Source organism: Squalius cephalus (assembly GCF_949319135.1).
Source record: "Squalius cephalus genome assembly, chromosome: 6".
NCBI classification, from domain to species: Eukaryota; Metazoa; Chordata; class Actinopteri; order Cypriniformes; family Leuciscidae; genus Squalius; species Squalius cephalus.
The window spans coordinates 11,899,011-11,923,799 of record NC_137127.1 but is presented as its reverse complement, the minus strand read 5'-3'; the positions used below and the strand labels follow the sequence as shown (position 1 = coordinate 11,923,799).

At 37.8% G+C, this 24,789-nt stretch overlaps 1 protein-coding gene across 3 annotated transcripts in view; it reads right to left on the bottom strand.

Moving 5' to 3' along the window:
* mgat4c (mgat4 family member C) overlaps positions 1-24,789 on the bottom strand; it is a 104,920-nt gene that overhangs the window by 68,026 nt on the left and 12,105 nt on the right. The window lies entirely within an intron of this gene.

Sequence of the window (24,789 nt, the reverse complement as noted above, 5' to 3'; positions counted from 1 at the left end):
ACTATAAAGTAAGGAGCGACCTCAGACTGTAATATTACACAGCGCTTGGCCTCGAAATACAATAGCAGCACATACAGACACATATTTGGAGAGAAAGGCTCTCTGAAAAGATTCCAAAATGATCATTTTATATTGCTTGCTATAAAACTACACACTACCGGTCAAAAGTTTGGAATAATTAAAGATGTTTTAAGGTTTTTGAAAGAAACTGAATCTTATGCTAACCAAGGCTGCATTTATTTAATCAAAAATAGAGTAAAATTTTTGTATTGTAGTCTTGAGTTTTCTTCCAGGAAGGCGCACACGCACACACACACACACACATACACACACAAAAAGTCCAGCTGACCAATCAGAGCACTTTTCGGAAGGAGGGGCTTCATAGAGACTGGGAATTAAACAGGGGTGCATTAAGAGTATTCTTGTTATAATAACATGTGGACTTTAATAGATCATATACAGTATATTGTTGAATCAATGTGGTTCAAACAACAGAGGTGCGACCATGTTACTATGGTTTCGAGAAAACAGTGGTGGTTAGTTAGGTTAGTTTCTCCGACAATGTATCATACTGTGGTAGTTTATCAGTGAGATGCATTGTTGAAACACACATAGCATTACTGACAGACTGGAAAAAGAGGTGCTGCAACAATGTAAAATATGCGAACAATTATGTTTTTTGAACATTCAAACATGATAGCCTTATTCTAGTAAACCCCAAAAACAAAATCGAAATTTTGTAAAAGGTCATATGGCCTCTTTAATATCTTCATGCCTTGTAGTTGCATTTAGCAGATTAGACCTGGGTGATGATATAGTTACTGTACCATATAGTATATTTCGCTTCATGTGAGTATATTGTATGTAAAGCTGAATTTCTGTCAGGACCACTATCATCAAAGATGATTGACAATTAGCATACAGTTTGGATTGGGGGATTGGTTCTGTTCTGAGCAAGAACTCCCAGCCCATCCATGCAGCCTAGTATGGATAAGAGCAGGGAGCGATATCATTAATATTCAATAATTAATGTACAATACAATATAATTCGATAAATTAGTCTGATTCGAAGGGTAATCAGAAGGCCAAGTCCTGACCAGACGAGAGGAGGAGCTTGGGATGGACGAGGGTGATTATATCCTGAGCAACGTGATAAGCTGCTGATAATACAGATTGACCTTTTATATGGATGCTGTGATAAGCGTCGTATGAGTAGACGTGGATCAGCTGAGAGTCAGCTAATGCGAGCTTGACTGACGTGACCTGCCAGAACTAACGTTTTTACATAGAGCTGTGTGATAATATGGTTTACATTTTGCGATGATATAAATAACAAAAATAATTTTAAAAATTAAGTTGATATCTGTAATTCTTTGATTATTTTGCACTCTCCCATACGGCAGTCATCTTGGATTTTACACTTTATCACTAACAGTGCTAAAATTTGAAAAATAGAACTAATGCACTAATAAACATCTTTGTTATTTATTTTTCTTTTCTTAAGCCTAAATCTAAACAAATTTATTGAGGTTTAAAACAAGAATCAAAAGGTTAAACACTTGTGTGCTTCAACTACTACGCATAATAAGAAAATCAAATGGGTACACAAACACTCACATATATCTATTAAGATTGCTTTGAACGGTATGAACTGAGTTGAGGCCCACAAACACACCAACCTAAAACTGGTCAATCGCTCTGAGCCATTTAATGACCCTTCCCATAAACCCCCTTTCCATTGAAAACAGCAAGTAATTAACATAGTGGGTGGATTATATGACTGCAATGACTTGTGGATTAATTTGCACTGTTATTCTTAATATATCTAAGCCACCCTGACTGGGGCTCTATTTAATGGCCAGTTTCCACTCGGCAAGCACATAGAACAAGACAGAAAATTGCTGGGTGATAAAATTGCTAATCATAAAGCTTACTATTAGAGCAGATGAGCCTCTTCCTGAAATGGCTTTGATTTTTGAGGAGTGAAAAGACGGATCAATGCCTAATTGACAACAACAGTGGATCAGCATGGGAACTACTGTGAACAGCACTCCAATGAAGCCGATCAACTTGTACAGCCACTCGTTCAAAACTGCTCTGAGAGAATACACACACACACACACGCGCGCGCGTCAACTAACAACCTCCAGCGACAACTATATTAGCGTAGTGTGAGAGGGACGAGTGCCAGGCTAAAAGATTCTGGCAGGCCTTCTCCATGAAGACATGCCGTTTCAACCCTTATTTCCCTCTCACATCTCATCTTTCTAAGAGTGAGTGCATATGATAATGTCCAGTCATTGACATTTCACTGTGTCAAACATTGAAAGGCACAATCAATTAGCACTTTCCAATGGCTGTAAAATGAATTTGAATTACCGTGAATAATTTAAGGTTAAAATATTTTCAAAGATCAAGATTCCCATTAAAGAAAAAACTTCCCTCTGAAAACACATTAAAAACAAGAAACTGCAGGCACGGGTGTCATGGTTTTTTTATACCAGGTACCAGCAACAGCCCTGTCTGTCAGTCAATCAATCAATCAATCAATCAATCAAACTGAAATGCTTTAAAAAATATCACACTAGTAGCGCTCCGAAAATCTATTCAACTCAAAAATCTGTGGGGGCACGAATGACGTTTCTGATTGCAGGGACATATCAGTTACCCACCTTGATCCTGTGCTCACATATGTTCCTGTACTCTATTATAAATTGTCGCAGACTCGCTATCTCTGGCGGGAAAGGCTTCAGTGGCTATCTGGCCAATCATTTCTTATGCTTTGCCTCTGATGGCGATACGATCTTTAATCCAGTACTAGCCAACTCGTCCTCACATCCCTCATGCACTCAGGCAGAGTCCGAATGAGCCTATCTCTGTACCTTAATAATCATCCAGCGTCGGAGTCCCTCTCATATCAGAACGGAACTTTACCTTGATCTGAAACACAAAGTGTGTGGCTGTGTATACAGATAGGAATAGACATGATTAAAATTTAGCTACTTCATGCCAATGGGTCCTTGAGTATTGGAAAGGACTTTTGGATGTGTAGCAAATTAGCTCAAAAGGGATATATATATATATATATATATATATATATATATATATATTTATATATATATATATTATAACTGGTTATAACCAATTGCTGAAAGCTTAAAGCGAAAGCTTCATTGAATTCTTCGGGAGATCTGTTCGGTCCATGGGAAATTTGAATGAAGTTAACTTGAAACAAATTGCCAGAAAGTCAGCAAGTGTTCGTCTCACAATATAATGAGCAAAGATGTTTCTTAGTCGGGAACTCTTAAAGCCTTATCAGTCACACCCATCTTTGGTGAAGTGGCAAATCAGAGGTGCGAGTTTCGAGTGGAATAAATGTTTCTTTGTCCTCCCTTCACACCTTATTTGCATGTTTATGGTGGTCTGGAGAATTTGTCCAGTTTTACACCAAAGTATGGTAAAAATAATATGATGCATTTTATAGTAACATACTATATACACCATAAATTAAGACACAAGAAGTGGATTATTTCAATATCAAACAGATGGGATCTGAAAATATTAAAGCAATAGTTCATCATATACTCACCCTCATGTTGTTTCAAACCTGTATGAATTTCTTTCTTCTGCTGAACACAAAGGAAGATATTTAGAAGAATGTCAGTAACCAGACAGTTTCTGGGTCCCACTGACTTCCATAGTATTTTTTTTCCTACTATGGAAGTCAATGGGACCCAGAAACTGCCTGGTTACTGACATTCTTCTAAATATCTTCCTTTCTCTTCAGCAGAAGAAAGAAATTCATACAGGTTTGAAACAACATGAGGGTGAGTATATGATGACAGAATTTTCATTTTAAAGTGAGTGAATGCATTCTTAAACCTGGATATCAGCATTTGAACATTCATTAACCTGACTTACAGAGTGACACTAAGTTACTACTACTGTACATATAGGAATATGCATACAACACAGGAAAATACTATATACAGTTGGGGCAAAATTTGATTGTGGATAAAATGGAGCCAATGTCCTTTTCTATGAGTATTGCAGTTTGTATAGTTTCTGGACCACATGGCTGGTGATGGAGCAGTTGTCTCTCTCCCCTCTGGAATGCATATGACGTTTGAGAGAGTGGAGCATTTCCAGGTCAGCATACACAATGACAGCTTAGGTGATAACTGTCAGAGTTCCTATGTTTCATTGTGTTTTTTCCTTGTGACCCAGTTTCCCAGTGTGTCTGATTATTGATTACATTCACCTGTTCAGTTAATTATCTCATTAGTTCTCCTTGTTATTTAAACCCAGTGTTTCCTGTGTTCTTTGTATGGTTTCGTCATTTTTATGTGGATGCTTTTTCCTACGTTTATCCTGTGTGGATTTATTAAAGTGTATTTATTCCTGGCTTATTCCCTGGCTCCGCCATCAGCCTCTGAACCCAACACTCCACCAAGGCCTATCGACGCATTGTCTCTGCCTTGGCTCCTCCCTCCCTCAGCTCCACCGGAAGCCATCATCCTTACAACTCCACCGGGCTACCTCGTCCCACAGGCTCCCCCTTTGTCGGGCGTCGTCCTGTCTGCACCTTCGGTTCCATCTGGCTCCGCCTTCCCGCTGGCTTTGCCTTCGTCCTCAGTCCCATCGGCTCCGCCGCAGTCTTCAGGTCCACGTGTTCCACCTCGGATGCCCGTCTCTGCAGCTCCATCTTGGTCTCCAGTGCCAGCAGTGTCGTGTGGGCTTTTGCCGTGTCAGCTGGGTCTCCATCTCCGGTGGCGTCTCCATCGGCCGTCCCCAGGGTGGCCCCTCTCAAGTCTCCACCATGGTTGCTCCCGCCTTCGACTCCACCCTGGGGTCTCTGGACCACCTTCCGGCTCCCCCTGCTCTTGACTTCCCACTGGCTCATCCCACCCTCCACTCCCCCATTGTTTGAATTGTTGCCCTGGACGGTTCTTCTTTTTCTCTTGTTCCTCGTCCCCCTCCAGAGCCCCCGCCCTCCCTCCTCAGTTGGACCTTGTCTGGCACGAGAACGCGCCTTTCCAGAGGGGGTCATACTGTCAGAGTTCCTATGTTTCATTGTTTTGTTTTTTTCATGTGACCCATTTTCCAGTGTGTTATATTATTGATTACGTTCACCTGTTTAGTTAATTATCTTATTAGTTCTCCTTGTTATTTAAACCCAGTGTTTCCTGTGTTCTTTGTCAGGTGTCGTCATTTTTATGTGGATGCTTTTTGTCTGTTCCAACTTTTCTCCTGTGTGGATTTATTAAAGTGGATTTATTCCTGAACTCTCCCTCGTCGTGCACTTCCTGTTAGCAGCCACCCGTGACAATAACAATCTTCTAGCGACCATTTTCTTTAGACTTTTTAGAGTCGGGCTGGTGATTTAGTGTGAAAAAAATGGAAAGGGGGATAATTTTACGAAACCTAAAGCACAATCGAGCATCTTGATCACATCAAAACGCTACAGATGAAAGCTAAATAATTTCATAAATATCTGTATTTTGCTATTCAAACTATGCAAGATTTTATGGCTAGCTGCATCTTCTTCTTCACCATATCTCCATGCAGTTTATTACACTTCAACGTAGGCTCTCAAATGAGTCGATGCTAAAGGCCATCTGTCTCTATCTTGTGCCATTCTAATTAGAGCTTGTTGTCCAACGCTGTATCTCGCCAGCACTGATGACATCCATGTTGTTTTTGGACATCCTCTTTTTGTGGTATCTTCTACTCTTCCGTCCAATGCGAAGTTGGCAATCCTGTTTTTATCCATACGAAGCACATGGCCAAGCCACTGGTGTTGTCTTTCATGTACTTTTTGCACGATGGTTTCAATCTGATTGAGGGCCTATCTGATGTCATCGTTTCTCATCTTGTCTATGAGACGGACGCCAAGTAGTTTTCTAAGTGCTGCCATCTCAAATACAAGTAGTTGTTTCTCTTCAGCACTCCTGTCCATGCTTCGCAACCATGCATGTTATAATTAGCATTTAGCATTGTTTATTTCCCTACCATTTGCAACCTTATCGGAACAAAGCAGTTGAGAAGTGCTACATTTAAAATGACCAACATTCAGTCTTCTGCATAATGTTTCTGTGTTTTCAGATGCACAGGTTTTAGTCTTGCCACCTGCCTGCAAGACTGCTGGATACCCATAAAAAATCCCTTTGAAAATCAATAGGGTCTCAGCAGAGCATGAAAAAGCAGCATCATCATAACCTTAAATTTATTTGTTCATTGTTTTATGTGGCTATTCCAGTGACCTAATGCACTTAAACTTTGTATTCAGGCCCCAAGCATCTCTTCCTATAAAAAATTCAGATCCATGCTCTTCAGAACAAGTTTTCACTCACGCTGCTCAGAGAAAGTTGTTCTTGACTAAACCAGCTGTGGATGCTTTAAGGAAACTAGAGGTTGCTGCAGCTGTGTTGGTCTGCGGTTGATCTATTTCACATGGCTCCTGATGCGGGACGTGCACCTGTGAGGGGTGCTTTACGACCAAAGCGTCCAGTTACTCCATCACATATTGCTACGATCAGCAGAGCGCATAACAGATGCTGCGCGGAATAACAATTACGGTTCAGTTTGTCACAGTTCAGCACAATTCTTTTGACCCATTTATCAAGTGAGCACATATGTACAACCAGACTCAGCTACATCAATATTTCCGATCCTCGTCCTTAACGGCTACTCCATCGTGACAGTTAGTAGCTTTTAAAAACATAAATACTAATTCAATGTCTTGTGGGAAACGTCCTCTTGAAGGGGTTAGATTAACATCATGAGGTCATAATCGGGGTGCATTGTGTAAGCAGGTGGGGGATTTATATATAGGATGGCATTAGTAATTGTGGCTGACTCATTGGAAATGGATGAAATAGTACAATAGGGCCAAGAGCGATTTCGCTGATTGAGCTCTCCGGCTGCAGTTGGGGGCAGCTCACTGTACTTCACATTCAAGTGTTCGCACACCTACCGCAGAGCAACCGCTAAACATGTCACTGCTCATCTTGCTAATTACTGTCATTACGCACCAACTCGGGCTGCGCTCTTGCCTGACTAAAGGCACACAGCTGTCAACCTCCATTCAGGTGCGAAGGGAAGGAAACAATGCAGGTTTAAGCTGAAATAGTATTATGCATTGTATAACAAAAGATGCTTTAACATTTTGAATATCATACTACTGTAAGAAATTGAACAACTTTAAAGGGTCATAACATGAAAAAATATATAAATATAGTTTCTTTAGATCTTAGAAACTAAGCTGTGAAACTGGCTCATTACAAACTTTCGAAACTTGTACTACATGTCGGCAATGTCTGTGAGGTGCTCACAAAATTGGTCCACCCAGTCACATTGAAGTAATAGAAGGTATTATTCCTAGACATCAAAAATATAATTATTCCCAAACTAACCTAGCGCTGTTCCTAGATGTGTGTATGTAGCGGCTCTGCATGTCATCCTGAAGGATCCCAACATTAGAAACGAGCAGCTTTTTGTTTTAAACAAGGTCCCTTATCATTTCAGGTTTATGTTACAGGTTTGTAGGGCATTTGGGTTGGGTGGTGGACTCAACAGCAAATCTGTAGTCAGCCTGAGCAGCAAAAAAAGTTATTTTACATGTAATGAATGTGTTTACACTGAAGTCTTAAAGGCACAGAATTCTAAGGGTCAGTGAATATTTTAATGAAAAAAATTGCTTATGACTTAATTATGAATTACAAGTCACTATAAGCCAAATTAAAAGTGGAGTTCAAACAAAATGTATAAGACCCCTCTAAGTCTGATAATGTCAAAATGGTGAGTAGGCATATAAATATTGTTGACATAAAAATGTTTGTGTGAAAGAATCCATGCATGTGCACATTTTGGATGCACCTTTGAGGGTTTACGTAAAGTGGGGCTCAAAGCAAACAAGTCAGCATCTTTACTGCTGGCACAACAAACCAACCAGTCAGAGCCAGCTGTAAATTCTCTTCTTTGGATTCATATTCCACTCCTCCTTGGGGGCCACAAAACGCTGTGTCCATTTAATAAAAAAGGGGGAAATTCCAGTGTTGCTCATGAAACAATGTGGACTATATATAATCTGCAGAGAGAACAGCACTGTTCCAGCCATGTTGTATTGTTTGTTCGAATTCCACCAATGTCAGCGAGAGTTTGTCTCAACTAATGCACCATCTGTTTCTTAAGGGGCCCCTCATTAAAATGGAGATACATAAAAATGTCTTGTGTTTTCTCAAATGAACCAGCTTCAGACTGGTCATGCTGGGAAAGGGAAAAGCCCAGGGATCCCAGACTGGCTTTATTCCAGTCAACAATCCATTAAGTGTCCATTCACAGCGTGAAAACCTGATCTATTGTGATGAGCAGAGGGCAAAATAGAACGTAGTGTCATTACGGCTACCCAATAAAAAGCACAAAAGAAATATCTTTGATGCGCACTTGGAATGAATAGATGTGGCCTTGGTGAGAATTTAAAAAATCTTGTCAACCCAGCCTTTAAAGTGTAGTATGTAGTAAATATATTTCATCCATCACTGTTAAAACAGTGTAAATCACGAAATCACTAATGCCAAATTTTGAAACAAAGTTTTTTGTGCACTTTTTGATGCTTTGATGCTTTCATTGTCTGCTTTACTCCCACAGTCCTCTACCGCTTAGCTCTCTTTATAAACTGAATGAATAGAAAAAGCCTGCTCATCTCTGTACTAATGGATACGTACGGTTAGGTATTTGAGCCTTGGAGAAGAAAAATTCTCACTATTCGCCAGGGCAGTTGAAAAAAACATGTTGTTTGCATATCAATGGGATTTGGAAACCATTAAGAAGTGCAATGTTTCTCTTACCCAGAGTAAAGGTACTTTCTCTCTTATGGATTCATCTTAATTTACCACAAATTCAATACATGGACATTTCACCTTATAGCCCTAATGTTACCCAATACAAAAAGAAATGTTCTGGATATAACAAACATTCCCACTGGGAAATAAAGATTAAGCCGTGTGGTTTGTCTCATGTATTGATTCACTTCTATAGTTCTAAATGAAAAAATGCATTTAAAAGCATGTTTCCTATACTTTCTAATTTCTATATGAATCTCATCCTCCTAACTACTTCAGTCCTGGATGAATTTGCTGTTTAACTACATTTTGCGCTGTCGTAGAACTGAATTGGTGTTTACACAGATACGTGATGTTGTTCCCATCACTAGTGTAAATCAATCTTTTATCTGCCTGCCATCGTTCGGCCCAGCTGAAGGTCACTCCAGAATGAATACTGGCTCCTTTACGAGACATATGATACACTCTAATGGCTTGGCTTTAACCCTAATGCCAAGACAATTAAACTTTCCATTACACTCACAGCCTGAAAATATAGTCAATCACCCTCACAGCCTAATTTACGTCTTAAATTACACGAAGCAAGTCTTTTTTCTATTGCCTTTCATATCACTGGATGATTTTTCAGATACCTAGCTTGAGTACAGCAGCGCACCGCCAGAGACCTCGTTTTCTTTTCTGACACTATTTTACTGTTATTCCAGCCGCACGGATTCTGATGGGGAATCAGTAGGATCGCCCTAGTAAGCTTGATATTTACAGTTCTTCGCACTCAGCTCTGTTTTTCTTGGAGAGTTTCGAGAGCTCTTAGGGGAAGAACACATGCTACACTGCAGCACTATGAAAACACTACAGGCTATGTAGAGGAAAGGGGGAGCAGCTTAGCCTAAAAATCCCAGAGGAATCAACTACAGTCGGCCTACTACATGCCTAAGATAGCCAACTATTTCGTCTTCTCTAGCCCTTTCTTTTCTCTCCTTCCTCTCCCTTGTCAATGCTGGTGGCTTCAATAGTCTCTGCACAAATGTTGAATGTTTAAGACTTAACAATGAGATTTGAATTTGATGCAGAGACATTTCTGTTGTTGTTCATTGCTGTAATATCAGTTTATTTTCTAATCTTGTATTCAATTATCCTATTCAATTAACCTGAACATGTGTATTGATCCCTGCATATTAATATGGGGCTCCCAAAGCAATCAACATAAAAATAAATGGATGAATTATTTTTTTTAAAGCAGTTTAGAGGAGAAAATACCTAAACAATAACATAGCGATGCCATTAACATTACATTATCAGTTATTACAGTTTCCAAAAAAACATGATTTCCACAAAATTATCCTCATACATTTATAATAATAACAAATGTTTCTTGAGCAGCAAATCAGCATATTAGAATGATTTCTGAAGGATCATGTGACACTGAAGACTGTAGAAATGATGCTGAATATTCAGCTTTAACATCACAGGAATAAATTACATTTTCAAATATATTAAAATTGAAAATTGTTATTTTAAATTGTAATAATATTTCACAATATTACTATTTTTACTGTATTTTTGTTCAAATAGTGAGTATAGAACATTAAAACATCTTACTGAACCCAAACATTTGAACGGTAGTGTATATATTTGATTTTTATACAAAGAATCTTTCAATCAAAAACAATCCATAAAAATATGGTGGATTGAATTATACATTATATAGACTACTGTAATTGGATTATAATTGTAACTTTAGCTTGTAGGTTACTAATGTTGCTTGACTGTCACATTCCATTATTATTTAAAGCTTTAATACTTTGACAAGCAATTTCAAAGTAACTGTTATGAAACGAAAGGTTCGTTTTCTTGATTCATTCAGAGCCCATACCACCAAATTAGCACGGACACTATATATTTTACTGACGGGATGTTCTCTGATCATGCAGGCAGTGGAAATTCTCTCACTTATTCACTCTAGCTTCTGCTCTTTCCCTTTTACATTCCTATTACCTCTTACTAGATAGGCAGCGTGTGAGTGTGTTTTTTGAATGTAGGTAGCTATATTCATGTCATTTTCCCTCATTGGGCTCACACACCATTACTCCTCCACGAGTCTCATTTTGTGAAGCGAGAGTGGTTCTCATCTCCCCGGCCCGTAATGACCCCCACCCCCTACCCCCTTATTGTGACCTTTGAGGGCTCACTGTGTCCCCTGCGACCTGCTGTACTGCACCTGCAATTATCTTTCCTAATTACAGCATATCTGCCATTGCGATGAGTTCTCAAAGAAATGTTCTCTCACTCCTAAACATGGCGGGAGAGAGCGAGACAGAAAGACAGAGAGACAAAGAGGAAGAGGACTAGAGAAAGGGCAATAGATAAGTGATAGAGAGAGAAATCTCTCTGCTTTGTCGACCCCTCAATGCGACCTGCTCCCTGAGGAAAGCAATTTAACGCTCGACTGCTTCCAGAGCAGTATATCTGAATCACAAAATAACCTTAGATAAATTACAGACGCTACTTTTTTCAGCACCCTATCTTGAGTCTGGAGATCTATAGACTCACTTCGGTGAAGACACAAAAACCACATAGCAGGGGGCCAGCGGCACACTGTCACTAAGCAACGGTCGCCAAATTGAACATGTAGAGACGTGGTGGGTGGGAGGAAGTCGGAATGCAAGCAGACAGTCAGAGTTCTGCTCAACGGGAGCCTTGACTTCTGTTTGCCTGCACTTCTCCTTATGTGATTGCAAACCCTTTAGTTCGGAATCACATTTGTGTACACACACGCACACATGTTGAAAAGGGAAAAACAAAATGCTGTAATCTCCACAACCTGCACCGACAAAAAATTTATGTCCAGACAAGTGCTTTCCCACAAATCTTTGCAAAAAGATTAGCTTAGCTTTCCGCAAACAGCTGCAAGTCTCGATTTGTTGTGTGTACGGAAGACCAAAGCTTTGTCTATTTACCTTCTTTCTACCACTTTGGTCAGCTCCCAGACACATGGAAGAATTCAATTACATGGTGACTGGGGCCTTGACACGGCCCCGCTTCTGTTTCAATCACACCACAGTCAGATATAAGAAGGTGCAGGGGAGGCTGTGTTACGTGTGCGTCTGTGCATGGAGCGGCCAATGAGCCATGCAGTGACACCAACAGGCCCACTGGGACCGGGACGGAGAGATACTGATCCCTGATGCTTTGTATGAGAACTTGGGAGACAAAAGTGGGATAAAACTGGCTCCAAAATGGTTTACATTAATATAGGCTAGACACAAAAAAACAAAGACATATTTTTACTTATATCAAATAAATATAAATAAATAAATAAAATATTTACATTTGTATTATTATTATTATTTACAATAATATAAATACATATTTTAAATGAATGATTTATTTATTAATCATTTTTATTACTTAAAATAAAAGAACAATTTAAATAAATACAAATGTATTGATTTATATTTTCAAATTATTTTGATTTTGATTGATTTATATTTTCAAATACAAATACATAAATCATGAACAAATATTATTATTAATAATAAATAATTAAATGAATGACAAAAAATGTATAATCATTATTATTTACAATAGAAAAGATTAAATGTAAGCAAACAAATGACTAAGACAAATATATACAGTATATATATATATATATATATACTGTATATATATATAATTTTTTTTTTTTTTTTTTTAAATGTATCAATTAAAATAACCATTATTATTATTAATAAATAATTGAGTGAATGACCGAATAATCATATTTACAATCAAATGTAAAAAAACAACTAAATAAATAAAATAAATCACCTGAGTGCTGGGCGATATGGCCAAGAAATTATCACAATATTGTTTTTTTATATCACACGATATCTATATTTATCACGATATTCATTTCCAATTTTTTTTTAGACCTTGAGAATGAATGAATGAATGTAAACTCCACAGAGTAGTTACCTTTTAATTTAAGGCACCATGAAAATCATTTTTTTCATTTTAATTCTGTTTTATTATTTAATACATATTTATATAAACTTTAACAATTTAGTCAAGCTTTTAAAATGTAATTAAGTGACAATATAACAATTAATTTACAACAAAACATTTTTTTGTCAGATAAGATGCTGCACAACAGCGACATGCACTGACTGGATGGTGTCACGTTTATTTCTGCTGTGTGATAGTTTGTTAGATTAATCCATATAATTAAAAAATGTGCAGAGCTTATCAACTTTATCGATGCCAATTTTATCGTGATTTCGATTTGATATCATTTATTGTCCAATCCTAATCTGAGCCACAAATGCCATGTAATCCCTGACTCAGCAGAAAAATGACATTACCATAACAGTAACTGGCTGATAGAAAAGCAAGCACACAATTTAAAATGAAAAATTTCTAAAGTACATCACAGAGTGTTAATATACACATAAACATCTTAAATAACTTATGTGTGAAGTGCTGAGAGAGAGCAATGTGATGACTAAACTGAAAAATGACTTCGGGTTTTGTGTGGGAGAGCTGTATGGAAACTCAGTTATGTGCCAATAACAGTTTGTGGATGAGGTTATACAGCACTGATTGACTGACTGCCCACTGTTTGGATACCGCTGGTTTCTAGGGGGTGGAGGGGGAGGTGAGACAGAAGGATAAAATTATCATCCTTTTTGTTTGTTATTTAACTTTTCCAGCTGAGGACCATTTATAATGTCAGAAAAGTAATTCTGTGCCAAAAACATCAACAATCATACTTTAACAATTTATTATAAGTTTTATATGATTAATATCCACCCCCTCTCTGACTTTTTTTTTTTCCTATTGAGCCTTTAAGTCTTCAGTGTAAACACCCACTTTGCATGTGAAATGAAAAACATTTGTTCCAACAATTTTTCGTAAATTTAGAATAAATTTGAGCAAAAGTTATTGATGAATCATGATTTGTTCGTGAAGACGTCCGTATGCAGATTTCACACACAAATTCGTGCATAAGCATGCTTAGTGAAGACCCAATATTTAAATTTTGAACAAAATTAAAATTACATAGTGTACCTTTAAGTTATTGAATTGGCATTTAAAATGTAATAGTGCACAACCTATTTAGTACTGTAGTAGAAATGATTTGTGAAAAAGATTTTCCGACATCATCCCATCACACCACTGATTTAATGTGCAAAGGAAGAAAGTAAATGAAATATTTTTAATATTAAAATAAATAACAAAAAACAATGCCAATTAATTGCTATTGATGTTAAAGGTGCTCTAGGTAACTTTTTAACCTTAACTGAACAGCTTCGGAGTCAGTGGAATGGTTATATTACTTATTTCGGGTTGAATGGTGGTGGTTTCGCACCCCCCTGGTGCCCGAGAGCGGAAAAAACTCACTTGCAACTTTGGGACGCGGGTCGGTGTCAGGAAGTATCGCGTGATATCAGGTCTCGCGATGTAACGAATTGCTTGACGGCACTGCACACGTACACGCCCCTATTCAAGCACCGGCGGGCTAGCTATAAGCAAAGGGCAACGATAGATTGAGTTATGGCTGAGGCTGAGCCTGTAAAAAAGAAGCAGAAAGCTAGGAAATCTTTGTCGGAGGACCAACGAAAGAGGAAACGGGAGACTGACCGAGCAAGAAGTCAGACTCGAGTAAATATATCGGACCGGCTTTTTCAGAATGGTGAGAACTGAGAGAAACAGAAGCCTGCAAAACGGATGCTGATCCTGCTGTTGCACTTGTAAGTTAAGTATCTTTGGAATAAACTGTGTTTAATATTTAAATTTCAAGTAATTGTGACCTCAGGATGTTTGCTATTGTCTGTAAAGGTTTTTATTATGATCGCTGTCTGTTAGGGGCTTACTAGTACGCTAGATACTATCACTTTGATGTTAGCATTGTCATAGCAAACACGTTTGATTTCTGTAGTTGTTTGGCCGTTCCTCTGTCGGTTTTATTTGTGTAACTTACACTTTCATTTTATGTCACTAAGTCAACGCGTCTGATAGTAGGCAATATCAGACGCGCAAAATGTTGCACATATCATGATCGAGCTAGAAAAAACGTTCTGATGTTTTCTTAGACAAGCAAAGGTAAACCATCATTCTACCAGATGAACTTATAGACCTTGCTAATATAACTTTAGACAAATATTAGCCTCCGATATATATATTTTTTTTATGCTCATGCCCATTCTCCCAAAAACAAACAAACAAACAAACACGAAAGCAGTAGTTCGCCTCGTTCATATCGTTCGTTCCCGGTAAAAAATACTAGTATGCATGACAACACAATAAATAAAAAAATCGCCATCAGTTGGAAAGAAAGTATTGCTTTACTTGCCTCGGTAGACATAACTGGTTTTGAAATAGCCGGTTCCTCTGCTCAGCTGGGTTGACAGCTGATCAGCTGGGTTGCTTTTGGCGAGGGGGGAGGGACAACAGTTCGTTTTTACGACAGAGTGTTTGAAAGTATTATACTACCAGACACTAGGGGGAGCTCGTAGAGAAAAAACACTCAGACTTGCATAGTGTCCCTTTAAGACAGAATTTACATTACCCAACAACTCCTGACCTTCTTGTGAATTTGAACGCACCCCTGTGTGTAATTAACAATCACACTGTTGAGTTGAGTATACGCAATAAGCCTGATTAAAATAATAAGCTGATAAAAACCAAAAATGATTTACAGGAAGCCCTGGTGGGTTGATAAATTATACCAACTGCACAGAGAAGTGCCACACTGTCAGGAAGACAAAAGAAAAAGAGGTTGTATTGTCAAGAAAACTGACTGACAACACAAAGTATCACAACAATAATTTATGCAGCGCAAGCTACAGAAGGTTTGTGATATCTGCCATATTACCGTGGAAATAACAGACCTTGTTAATGTATTCTGTCTCAGGCATTGCCTGGGGACAATGTTTTCATGTCACCAGCCAGGAACTGCTGGTGCCACTGCGATTGAGCAGACTGTCTCGTGCACGCAGAGACCGAGAGCCATGGAAGCCCTCCTGGTGCTTCAGAGCGTGTGCGTATTCTCCGGGCTGAGGGTATATCCATCAGCAGAGGTCTCTAGTGCTGGGCGAAGTGTTAAACCAGGCAGTGCCAGTGTGGACGCTGCATTCCCATGTGACTATAATATGCATCACATTTCTTTATTCCCCTGAGGGCCCACTGTCCTGGATGACTGAGCAGCCGTTTGTCTAAAAAGAGGCCATCATTTAACAGCCATTCCTCTAGGGACTCGCTACTTTTCCCTACATTAATCCCACCTAATTTTTCTCCAAAAGTCATTTATTTAAAAGCTCCTAATACTCTGCATGTCAATCTGAGAAGTGCAAATTATAACAGGCTGGAGACAAACAGACAGGCATGTAGAGGACGTTCTTGTAATGACTAAAAGCCCAATAGATTTAAAAATACAGTAGAATCTTTAGAATCTTTTGACCACAAAAGACCACATTTTTTTTATGTTTTTGAAATAAGTCTCTTGTGCGCACCAAGGCTGCATTTACTTGATCACAAATACATTAAAAACAATAAATGTGTAATATGTGTACAATTTAAAATAACTTAAAATAATTTATTCCTGTTATGACAAAGCTGAAATTCTCCTGTCTTTAATGTCACTTTTGAACTATTTAATGTGCCCTTGCTGAATAAAAGTATGAATTGCTCTCTTTAAAAAAAAAAAAAAAAAAACCTTCTAGGCCTACACGCACACATGCAGTGGAGACCATATTGAAATGCTGGGATTAAAATCCTATTTAAACCTGTAAAAGCTGAAAGTTTAAAAGGAATGTGAACATTTTTAAACTAATCAAATGGGTAAATTTGTCACAATGACCATGTACAAAAGGAGTGCGAATGCAATTTCCTTATTCCACTGAGGCAAAAGATGCTCTTTGTAACATTCTCAAATAATGCTGGATAACATGGATCATTAGGTTTAACTTGAGCTCAGCTTAAGTGCTCCTGCCATTCTGAAATCCGTGACATTTTCAGCTCAACTGTTCACTCAAATGACTATGCTTATCATATTATTAAAAATCGTATTGAATTAGAAAACTGATCAATTTAATCATTTCACTTATGGCCACAGATTTCTGGACTTTTACTGTAAAAGAGGAAGTAATAAACAGTATAGTTTTTACATTTGATGTTACAGCAAAGGAAACTTCCAAATTAACTCGCTCTCTCAGTGGTTATTTCATCCAGTGCCAGACTATTAGCAAGATTCCAGGCTGCGGTCTTCTCATATCAGAACTCATTCAGCCTCATACAGACAGGCTTCACATTCACACCGGCCTCTCACAGAGCCACTGCCTCTCTCTCTCTCTCTCTCTCTCTCTCTCTCTCTCTCTCACACACACACACACACAACACACAACACACACACACACAACACACACACAAATTGGTTTTTCATGTTTTATGGGGACTTTAAATAAAGAGTTAATTTTTTAAACTAAGGTGTATATAGCCTACCTATGCCGTAACCTTAACCGTACCCTTAAACCTACCCATCAAACAGGGTTTCTGCTTTTTTACATTTTCAAAAAGCATCATTCTGTATGATTTATAAACTGTTTTCCTCATGGGGACCAAAACAATGTCCCCACAATGTCAAAAATGACTGGTATTACTATCTTTGTGGGGAGATTTGGTCCCCACAACATTGGCCCTAGGGTTAGGACCACATACACACACACACACACCGCAGTGCCAAAAGCATGTGGGAATTCCAGTGATTTGTTGACCCTAATCCCATTAACAATTACTTCAATATATCTTTCATTTTACATCATCTGTGTCATCAATACTTAATGACTTCACTCTGTCCACTTCTTCAGTTTTATAGGAAATACTTAAAAGCATTTGCAGTCATTCATTGTTTATGTCACCATTTGAGCCTGTTTGTCACGTGTTCAGTGTTTGACTCATGTTTGCATTTCTGTTCTAGTGTCTTGTCAGTCTGTTAATTGGTTCAGTTCTCCTCTGTTCTCTCCCTGTTTGTCACTACTCTCTAGAAAATGCAGGGTTGTTTGAACCCAAATTCAAAACTGTTGGGTTAAAATTTTAATTTAAAAATTTACCCCAACAGCTGGGTTTGTCTAGCCTGGTAATACCAGACTCTGCTACTTCACTTTGCTTGCTTCGTAGACAGAGTCTGGAATAGCATAATAGAGAAGTGTTTTCTCTCTCGCGGGGGGCGCTTGTCTGAAGTTTAAAATCATTGGTTACCCGTAAGCCAATCACATAACGTTTGGTTATGGCGTGTGTTATGCGCATGCTCAGCAGCATCTAACTGAAAGATACGCTGCTATCTCAGACTGACTACAGAAGCGAAATGAAATTGAGCGGAAGTAGGAAGTCTGACGTAGTCAGGCTAGGGTTTGTCTATATTTGACCAGAATTTGGGTTGAAACAACCCAACATTTTTTAGAGTGTAAATAAGATTAAGATTAAGATTAAACCGCCTAAGATTGTAACGTGTTTCTTAATGGTCCAGTGGTAGAACTTTCGCCTATCGTGTAAAAGGTTCTCGGTTAATCCGCCCTCGTATAGTTTTTTTTTTTTTTTTTTTATCGTATAGTTTTTTTTCCTCATCAAAACCGATTATGTTCATCAGTGGTTGTATATCAAGCAGGGACACATTTGTGTGCATTATGTTTGGTGATTTCACCAGAACGAATACAACGGATTGAAGCGCGCGTCCGAGTGAAGTTAGTGCGGTGTGTGCGCGAGCCACACGAGAAAACACTGTATCCGCGCCACTGATCGCAGCGGCAACGAGCACTTTGATCACTTGATTTAAAAAACATTTCAGCGCTAGATCGTCTCTTATTTAAAAAAACGAACAAAATGAATGCTCTGCCAGTTAACTGGAGATGTTTTATTTGTAGAATTATTATATTCGTGCCGCGAGATGTTTTAAAAAGTGGTGGGGACAAAAAAAAAATATGTAAAAAAATAAAAAAAATAAAATAAAAACAGCAGGATTGCGAGGCCCCCTAGTGGCACGAGGCCCTGTGCGGTTGCACAGTTCGCACAGTCTATGCGACGGCTCTGGTCATAGTGGGCGACAACCTACGTCGCGTCTGCGATGCTTCATGACATCACGACAGAAAGACTAGCATGTTTAATTTTTTAACGGTCCTCCACGACGGGTTCCGTCAAGTGTGCGCGAGTGAGTGAGAGTGCGAGCAACAGTGAGAGTGTGTGTGCGCCAGTAAGCGAGTGTGTGTGTGTGTGTGTGTGTGTGTGTGCGTGCGTGTGTGTGTGTGTGTGTGTCTGCGCGTGTGTGTGTGTGTGTGTCTGCGCGTGTATGTGAGTGCGTGCGTGTGTACATATATGTGCGAGTGAATGTGTGTGTGAGACGGCTCGCGATGACTGGTCGTAAAGCAACATGTAGTCTGACATGTTTCTTGTCCACGACATGACAAGATTTTTAGGAGTCAAAATCATGTAATCTGACACAGTGACTATCGTAACAGACAAAAAAATCGTGTAATCTGAACCAGGCATAATATTTTGTAATGTAATGTAAAAAAAATGCTTGCAAAGACTTTTATTAGAAAATTATTAATATAAAATGCAGATTTGGATGTGCTGCATTTTTTTCAGGATTTATTGATGAATAAAAAGTTTAAAATAACACAATTTATTTGAAAAAGAAATCTTTAGTAACATTATAAATGTCTTTACTGTCACTCTTGATTAATTTAATGCATGTTTGCTGAATAAAAGTGTTTTTTTTTTTATCTTACTAACATCAAACTTTTGAACAGTAGTGTATTTCAGATGTCATACACAGACATATAATACCTGTAGATGTAGTTGAATCTGATGTGAGGGTAAAATGAAGATATGAATTATAGTGGCGCTTAGGTGTATAACTCTACGGACATAAATACAGAAGACAAAAATGGAATAAAAAATTCTTACATAAGATATGATATTTGGATTTGGGCCAGTAAACAACTCCCTATAGGGAACTGCACCGAACTGGCAACCACTCTAAACAAATTTGTGGCAATGTTGTTTTTCTTTTTGAGAAAATATAAACCATGTTAATTTTACATTTGACATATTAAAGAACTTACAATTATTCAAAGAAATCTACAGTATACCAAAAACAGCATTAATTCCCCTGTTAAAAAGGCTAAATGTACTTCTGAATAAATTCCCATCTCTACCAAAGTGCAATGTGACACTACATAGTTAACATGGCAAAGATCTTACTTCACGAACCTCTTGAAGGGTGTGAAATGGCGCTGAGAAACTCTGGAGATGCCAAGAGTGATAATGAGTTATATTTTAAGAGCATTACATTTGTCAAGAATTTTCAACAGCACATGTTGTTGATGAACCATCAAGAGCTTTATCCTATTAATGGTCCATGGAAAAGAGTATTATCGATCATTTTCACAAAGACTTCAGAACAGGAATGTACCATCATTTACTAGACCACACAAAACAGGAAGATACACAAGCACACGAGTAATGGTGAACCCACACTCCGTAATTGGGTGCATCATAAGAAAACACAAGCTTTCAATCAAATTAGCAATGTAGATGAATATGGGGGCTGGGCAGGAACACATTTGAACTGCAATTATGTAAAATTCTCATCAGATGGGACAATCATACATCTTTTTCTCATCAGCTGAGCATAAGGAGCCCTAGGCATGAAAAACACACACGGAGATGAGAGCGGCAACCATTAACCGAGTTTATTTCATTGGGTAAATTCAAGATCCTTCTATGTCTAATCCATCTCCTGCTCATGAAATGGCAATAATTATGTGCCGCATCAATTAAGTTTCATATAGTCTATGTGCTGTATCTATCAAAGCTTCAGCAACAGGATTCGGATCAATAAGCGGATGATTATAAGCATTTTTTTAAGCCTGCGAGGTAATACCCTGTAGCTAGGACTTCAGAAATGAAAGAAATGCAATATATCTCCATTCATTACGGAAAGATTCTAACTAGAACACAACATAAGGCAGCAAAATACTATGCAGGTCAATATAGGGCTGACTAGGCTGGGTGATATATTGAATATTCATGATATATTCGCAATGATTTTCTTGCGATAAAAAAACATGGTCAATACCTTGTTTGCCTCAACCAGTATTCTAAAGAGCATGTCAGAAGACAAGGTTTCATGACCCTTCTTTGCATCACAAGCGTGAAAGTGTTTTATAGGGTCTCTCGTCTAAACTTCAGTAGCAAAAAAAAGTGTGAATTTTTGTGAATCATTTCAAATTGTCTGTGATATGAAATGATTCAAGCCATATATAATTAAACAAACTGTATATGACGCTATTGGTACATGTACATTACAAATATCATTACATCTGAGTATGACCGGGGGGAAAAAAAGAGCTTTTAACCATTAAGATTAAAAGTTTGTGCATATATATATATATATATATATATATATATATATATATATATATATATATATATATTACATTTATTGTATTGTATACTGAATATTAATAAAAATATTTAAATGTATTTTCTTAGGAATATCACCAATGCCAAATTTCATGGGCTTGAAAGCAATCAAGTTTAAACAAAATCCCGAATGCTGAAATGAGTGCAATCACATAAGGCTATTGCTTTGCAGTTTAGTAATCTACCCTATTTTCTCCATTAATTTCAATAATTAATTAATTTGGGTTTTAAATCACCCTCTGTAAACATCAAACACCAAAGACCAATTTAGAGAACGCAATAAGAAGATTTGAAATCCCTAACAGGCTGGTTTAAAATAATAAGCACAAACAGGGGGAAAACAGAAGCCAAATTCATGGAGAAACAAAACACTTCTGCCCATTTTATTAAGCAGCCGTGACTCATATGAATTATTCTGTCTTGTTTACATAAATATGTGTATGCATGTTACCTGTAACATTATATGCCAAGAATGTGAATCAGGAAGTTGAAAGTGAGTTGAAAGTAAAGAGAAAAAGTGACCTTATGAGATTGTGGTACATTATATTTGGAGTGGTGAGGCTCTGTAAATTCCACCACAAAACTGGATGGGACACTTTAGGCCTTTTATATTGTGATTCGCTTTTTTCCTCTATTCCTCCAACAATTCCTGTGGCGATGGCTGCCTCCCATGAAGCTATAATGTATGAGATTTGTCAGTGTCAATTTTACAGCTAATCTCTCTGGTCCACCTAGGCCCTCCCATTCCCCGCCCATTAATTCTGTAGCCTTGTACACCCGAAAGTAGATGGAACAGAGCTAGAGAAACAGCTACACTTTCTCTAGACAAGTTTGTAGCCAAAGTTTAGTGGAATTGTGTGGTTTGTGACACTGCAGCCTCACAAAAACACTCCAAAAGGTCAAATTAAAGGAATAGTCCACCATAAAATTTAAATTCTGTCATCATTTCCTCACCCTCATGTTGTTCCAAAACTGTTATCACTTTTTTTCCTGTGGAACACAAAAGCAGATATTTTGAAAAATGTTGGTAACCAAATACGTTTCGGTTCCCATCGACTTTCATTGTATTTTTTGTCCATATAATGGAAGTCAATGGGAACTGAAACTCTTTGGTTCCCAACATTCTTAAAAATATCTGCTTATGTGTTCCACGGGAAAAAATTCATACCGGTTTGGAACGAAATGCGGGTGAGTAAATAATTTGGGTGGACTATCCCTTTAAGAATACACAATAAAAATATCTGAAGGGAAAAATCATGTTGTAAAAATCTTTTAAGCAAAGATTTTTCACAGCTCTAGATTCCCAGAGTGGACACTAGGTGCGAATCTTGAACTTTTACCAGCCACCAAACAGATCTATAGATAAAAAGTTTTTGCAAATGGCTAAGAAAGAGGGATCAATATCTCACCGGTGTAACATTCCTCTCATAAAGACTGTGTTTGCTGAGAATGAAATTGGCTGGTTGTTTCAGCTGATATATTACACATCAGCAAATACATTGTACAACCTGATAAAAAAATCCAGGTCTATTGATCTGCAAGTTCTGTGAATGTAAAAGCTTAAAACACACCATTTTTCATTTCCTACCACTTTTCACTCACAAGTGCAATTCAATATACACTTACAAAGCATTTACACACGCATACACATACAATACCACTGTGATAACCTGTGTCAGGGTGAACCAATTCACTGAGGTTATCCAGCAGGGAGTTACACTGCTAATACTATGTACTTGCCCCAAAATAACCACCTGACAAATACAAGTTTCAGAGAAACTGAGCCTTATTCATGCATTAAAATAAAGCTGTAGAATGGCTGATGATACAACGATTAAATTCATGCAATGATGAGTTTCAATATATTAATGTTCCGTTTTGATTTTACATGTAATCAGCGCACCATGCCGATCTAGAATTTATTCATGCAGCAAATATAAATTATTATCGCACATTGTTTCATTAAAGTAAATAGAAGCCAAAATATGGTTGCAAAGATACAGTTCACAAAAATGAAAATATTGTCATCATCTACTCAACCTCCAGGGTTGTGAAAGCCTTTTAAATTTCAGTTCAATTCCTAAATTTTAAATAAGGTAACAAACATGACGCAGAATCGCAATTCAAATTTGAATGTGAGGAATTCTATGAATTTTAATAACTATTATTATAATATTAATGTATAACTATCTTATATCTAGAAAAGCAACATTTGTCATTACAGACAGACGGATGGATGGATGGATGGATAGAAACACAATGAATTACAGCATGAAACGGATATAAAGCAAGATGCAAGCAAAAACAGACCACCATAGAAAGTGCATATAAAGGTTATGGAAAATTGGTGGATAAAAAGATTTCCAGAAAGTATATATCCTGTCCCAAGGAGTTTATGTGTAATTTATATTCTGTACCCACCAATAAATGAAAAATAACACCAGAGGCTGAAGCAAATATGCGCTTAGTGGCCACTGAACTGTACCTAATCCACATGTAAACAGCCCCAGTCAGTGGGAACCACTAACATTTACATGTTCAGCATTCAGCAACCGTACAAGCTTTTTATACCGCAGATAAATTAGCATTTCACTCTGAAAGGTCATTGCTCTTTTCACTCACTGTGCTGTTTTCGGTTATACAGAAAGACAAATATCAACCTGTCTATGAGATGTCTTAGACCTCTATACCCCGCACCCACCCACACAACAGCTGCATTTTACATCAGATGTATACAGCCTGAAAAATACACATTAGTTAGCACTCAACTCAGAAAAGCCATTTGCACAGGAGCATATAGAAAGGCGTGATGGATGGTCAATGGTGCATGAAATTATAGTTGTCATTTCCCTGAAAGCTGACGATACAGTTAGAACAAAGAATCTATAAAGTTCAATAACAAATAAGTTACTGTAATTATAATCCACATTAGCACAGAACATCGTGGCCTACTGCATATTTTAAGAGATGAGATTTTGTAACAAATTTAAGATTCCCAGGACAACCATAAGGACAACTACTTAAGAACATGTCAGCAAAACAGACCAAAAGAGGCTTCCTGTGCCTTAATATATAATGAATGTGAAGTCCAGTATTGCTTAACTAGCAGCACTAGAGAAAGCAAACTATAGGCTGCACTAGACCTCACAAACCCCAGGGATGAACACTATTCCTCACATAGACAAAGACATTCTGCCAGCTGTCCAATTAAGAGAAAACAAGACTCCCTTGCACTCCCTTCTGCAAAATGTATGTCTTTGTACATGGAAAACGGCAACTTATAGTTAATGTATAGAGGTGGTCTTAAATACCTATGGCCAAAAGAATGAAGTATAAAACCCATTTCAAAAGTGAAAATTCAAAAAATGATAAGGGTGGCAATATTTTAAATACACACAATGATAGTTTTACAAGTGATATTAAACATTTGTAATATTGAGATCATTTTATTGTATTTTTGGTTTGGCTTAAACCAAATATATTTTCA